Source organism: Prionailurus viverrinus, chromosome A2 (assembly GCF_022837055.1).
Source record: "Prionailurus viverrinus isolate Anna chromosome A2, UM_Priviv_1.0, whole genome shotgun sequence".
In the NCBI taxonomy this organism is placed as follows: domain Eukaryota; kingdom Metazoa; phylum Chordata; class Mammalia; order Carnivora; family Felidae; genus Prionailurus; species Prionailurus viverrinus.
The window spans coordinates 167,033,507-167,038,839 of NC_062562.1; positions in this window are offsets into that span (position 1 = coordinate 167,033,507).

Below are 5,333 nucleotides of genomic sequence, written 5' to 3' on the forward strand. Positions count from 1 at the left end.
GGCTTTCTGCAGGCCTGGGCCGGGCGGCGTACGGCGGCACGGAGCGTCGCGTCCCCCGGACCCCGCGGGCTGGCAGGACGCGGGTGGGGGCGACCCCTCGCGGGCCCAGCCTGGCGCGCGCGTGCGCGCGCGGATGCGGGCGGCGGGAGCCCCTGGGCGCACGCAGGTCCGTGAACCCGGCCGCGTGCGCCCCGCGTCCGCTGCTCATGGCGTTGTTAATGTCAGACACCCACGGAAAATAAAGGCCATTCTTGAAATCGCCCGAAATGTAATAATATTCATCAAAGTGGTTCCTAATTATGAGATTTAATCAAGCGTGGTCCGCCGCGCGGGCTTCGGCTGGTGAGGCTGATGACGGCGACAGAGTTACTAATATTGCTGTTGTTAGCAGCCCGGGTCTCAGCCCCCAGAGTGCCGCTTGCTTCTTCAGTTTGGGGGTTGGGGGAGCCCCACGATGGAGGAAGCGGGGCGGAACGACTCCGGAACGGGTGTGGCCCAAGCTCGCTGCCCCTTGCCGACCGGCCCCAGGCCCGTGCAAGGCCTGCGCAACAGCTCGGGGAGGAGGTAGGGGGTCCCCTGACTCCTAGGCCCCCCGTGTCCCCGAGGGACGCCAGGGCAAGTTTTCTGGGAAGGGGAACGTTAGGTCCGGGGCCCGGGACACCTCCCCCCCCCCCCCGCCCCCGTTGGCTGCTCCCTTTTCGGGGCTGAGCCCCGCGCTTTGCTCGGAGCAGAAACAAAGAGTAGCCAGATCTGCCTCCCGGGCCGCCTTTTCGCCCCCTCTGCCTGGAAGGCGTCCCAGAGAGGCTCCCCCCCACCCCCCGCCCCGTCCCGGGCCCCCGAAGACCCGGCAGGGCAGGGCAGGAGGGCCTAGGGCCTGGTGCGTTGCGCCGCCGCCCGCGCCTGCGGGGCGTCTTCTGCGCGGAGGGACCCTGGCGCGGCCGGGGGTGCTCCGTGCGGCGAGGAGCGGTGGGGATCACCGCGTGCACGGACCGTCTGGAAGAGTCGGGGCGGGCCGCCGCTCATCCCCATCTGTCTTGGCCGCGCGGTCCGAGCGCGCGCTGCCTGCGGAAGGGGCCGCCCAGCGCCTTTCAGCCGCGCCTTCGGGGTTCTCTCCTCCCGCCAAGTCCTTTGTCTGGAAGGGGACTGTCAGCTCCGCCGCCTCCTCCTTCCCCCAACCTCTACCCCCTCCGCTAACTGCCCTTTCTTCCCTCCGCTTTTCTCTCCTCCTTGGATGGTTAATCACAGGCTCCAGCTGCCAAGCGCGGCGAGCAGTCGCTGCCCTGTTTCTGTGTCTGCGGCCCCTCCCAGCGCAGACCGGCCCGCTTCCCTCCAGCCTCGCGGGGACCCCAGGCCCCTGCCCTCTGGCGTCCTTTGGTGTCCCGGGGTGGGGGGGGCGCTGCCTCTGACTTTTCCCCTTTAGGCCAAAACTTTAGGTCCTCAGGTTTTTGGCAGCTTTACTCTCCATCAACTGATGTGCCCCCCCCCCCCCCCGGAATCTGACATTTCTTTGGGTTCAGGCAGTAGGCCACACGGCAGAATCCCGGTGCCCTTGGCAGCATCCGACTCCTGCCAGGGCCAGCACCCTTTCTCTACCGCTGCCAGTAAGGTGCCCCCGCTGAACCGCTTCCACCATGACCCACACGTCTCAGATTGTATCTTCCGATGCTCGAACATCTGCATCAAAGATGGGAGACCTCAGCCCCTCGAATGAGTGGTGCCTATGCTGGCTTCCAAACACCTGCTGGTTGGGGGAGAGGAGAACGTGTACAGGGCAGCAGGCCCGGCTGGCTGTCAGGTGCCCCAGGCCTGTGCACCTCGGCTCAGGCAGTCCAGGGTGCACGGGTTTGTTTTTATTTTTTTTTCTTGCCAACGCATAATATCACTCAGCACTGAAAGAAGTGCCCTACAGTGAAGGGAATTTTCCCAACTGCTCCCCCCCCCCCAACCCCAGCCCATCCATTCATCTCTTCAATAGAAAGAAAATCTATCTAATGGGCTTCCCCATAGGGTTTCCCATGCGGGAAAATGAGCATAAAAGCCCCTGGCACGGAACGGGGCAGGGTGAGCGAGAGGGTGACTCATCACAGGGCAGGGACTGTGGCGCTGGGCTCGGGCTGTGCCCTCCACAGCTTAGTGCCCGTTGTTGGTAGAGCGCCTCGCCTTCCTGGCCGCCACCACCCAATGCGGCCTCGCTTTAGTTGTCCGGGGAAAGGAAAAAAGGAGGAGGTCACGACTAGGACAGACAGTGTTCACACGGCTATACAAAGAGGGACCACGAGAGGAGCTGAGAACGACAGAGGAAATTCAGGATGCTGGTCCGCACTCCCCAGAAACGCTACCCCCTTCTCTGGAGCACTGCTGTGTGTGCTTTGTTCCCGCCCGGCTGGGACACAGGCACACCCCTTCCCATCAGGATTTACCCCCACGTGTTTCTTGACCGCAAAGTAGGGAAGATGCTCCGGTTTCCATAGAAGCCCGGTGACTTCACACGCCACGCGGCTCTCCGCTCCGATCCCGTAGTCACTGCGTTCAGCAGCATAGTCCCATCACCCTGACTCAGACTTGACTCCGTGCACGGGACGCAGGCACCCCGCTGGACAGTGAGGGAGGCCAGAAGTCAGGCTGCACCTCGCACGCACGTGGGGCCCAGCCTGTGGTCAGGAGCCTCCCTGTGCCCCCCGCCCGCGCGCCCCCCGCGCACCCCCCTCCCTGTGGCTCTTCCTCCAAGAGTGAGTGGGCGTCCTGATGGCCTGATGAGCTATTTGGTCTAAAGTAACCCCTTTAAATTAATTGCTGTTCCTATAGCTAAAAGCATAACAGGCTTTGATTACATGCTAACCAGAATGAAACATAATCCTGAGTTAATTATGTGGGGATAATTTTATAATTATATCATTCAATTTGAGAAGCAATGTGTTGTTAACCTCTCGTTTTGACAAGAGTGTTGATTCGAAACGAAAATGGTCATAAATCTGGACCTTGTAAAAGACCTCTCAGGGCTCCCCGTTTTCCCCACATGGCAAAAGTGACTGTCAGCTCAACCCACCTCCAGTCCCTCCACCTGCGCCACGTCCCCCCAAGAAAGTGGAAAGCCCTGGCAAAGCTCAGACAAAGGGCCAGTCGGAGCCGAGCGTTTCCCAGCGCTGACCTGCTCTCAAATGCTAAGGAAGTCCGTCCTCATTTCTATTCTGCCCAGCTTGTTTGTGGAAGTAACACCCAACGTCCCTCACGTAGAACCCCCCCCCCTCCAAACCGAGAATGACCGGCTCTGAGACGCTCCAGCTGGGAGTGAATGGAGCCTGCAGCCCGGGGCTGGGGGCTGAGGTGAAGGTCAGACCCCAGCCGCCCCTGCAGTTGGCTCACTTCCTCTCCCAAACACTAGTGCTCTGGGAGGGGTGGCCCGTGTGGGGCCGGTGGGACCAGGGCTGGCTGTCACCGTCTCCCCTTCCTCCCCCTCCCTCCCCTCCCCCACCCCTAAGCCACCCGAAGGCGGCTCCAGTGGCGGTGGCTTGGGAGGCGAGGTCGTTTAAGAGGTCCTCCGCTGGGATCTCCTCTCCAGGCCTGTTCTGCCAGCAGGCTGGCCTCTCCCGGGGCAGTTCGGGGAACCTGCGGAGGGCCGGAGGGCCCGAATCTCGGGTCTGGGTGGGGAGTGAAAGGGCCTGATACTTCTGGGGCCATCAAAGGTCAGCGAGACACATTCCCTCTGGGCACCGGGTGTGCCCTAGAATTCATTCGCAGCCGACTGCATGGGCGAGTCACTGGTGACTCATCACCTGGAAGGGGAAAGGGCAGCTTTTCAGCCGTGGCGGGAGCGCACTGGTGGGTTCGCGGCCCTCAGGAGACAGAACCAGCGCGTCGGGAGGATAAATACGATACAAACCACTGGAGTCGCAAGCCAAACGGCCCCCGAACCCAGCGCGGGCGTGACCATGGCCTTTGTGCGGGGAGCCGCGCAGAGCCGGCCCGCGTGGGGCACACGTTTGCACGCAGGTAGGCCCGTCTAGGGGGCACACAACCCAGGGGCGCCAGGGGCCGGGCAGCCCCTCCCTCCCCCCTGCGGGGCTATTTCATCCCTACCTTTTTTTTTTTTTTTTTTTTTAATGCTTCCTGGTCTAACTTGAATATGCAATGAGGCGCCAGACCTTTGTGGCGGAAATATAATTAAACTGGTGGAAGATGTAAACGAGGAAGAATGATGATGACACCAGGCCGATTTCACACTTGGCAGTCGGATGGCTGGGCCCAAGCCCCGCTCTCTCCACGCAAGGCAGATCAAAGTGCCCTGCCACTGCTAAAAAGGCAAAAGGGGGCTTAGTATGCTAATCCCCAGGACAAATATATTTTAATCTTGTTAGAATACAAGTTAACGCTGCAGCTCAGTGGCTGAACTTGGTCAGACTGTAGAGATCCATTTTTATTTTAGCTGTGAATGAGGGGCAGACCGCCTGGCTTATTCACAGGTGGTGAAAGTAAATTTGCAAAACGAACCCCTCTTTGGGCTGCGGAGGGCATCCCCCTCACCTAGACCTTTCTCCACTGGGTTGGGGGGGCGGGGCGGGATTCAGGACGCTCCCGGGATGGGCTGATCCCCAGGCCTCCCTCTCTCTGCACAGGATCCTGCCAGCTCATTTGGTGGAGAAGAAACGGGGAAACTCTGAAATTAATTAAAAGATTCTCCAAAGCAATCCGTTTCCCTTTAGGCCCGAGGTATGACAACCAACCCAATCCCTCCCTATCAGCCCCCTCACTTTAATTTTTACGATGTCAATTTTCATTACTATTAATTATTTGCCGAGCTCCAACTGTACATCCGGAGTTGCCCTGATTAACAAGAAGCTTGCGGGTGCTTGTGCCTCGGAGTTTCAGTCCCTGCTAGATGTGAACGTGTAAGGGGGGCTTGCATGCATTCGCAGGCAGGCAGTTATGCACCGAAGGAGAGAGACTAAGTCTGCAGAGCTCCCCCTCAAAGCAAACCATCAAGGTAAAATGTGGAGGCGTGTGGGAGTGAGAGAGAGAGAGAGGGAGCGGGAGCGAGCACTCAACTGTAAGGTTACAGAAGGTTAAACTACCCTGCAGAACCTACCTGCTAAATATTGCTGATGGCAGCCATCTAAAAGGCAATTTCTGTCTTGCTGTTCTAGCGTGTGTTAGAATTCCCTCTGCCTCAGGCATAAAACCTGAGTCCCGCTAAAGCCGGCATCAGCCCGTCCCTGCATTCCAAAGACCCGCCTTGGCTGTCCGGATCCCGCTGACCCATAGCCCCCGCCCCCGGAATGCCCCGGTTTCCAGGACTTGGGAATGTCCGCGGCCATAATCCCCCCCCCCCCCCCAGT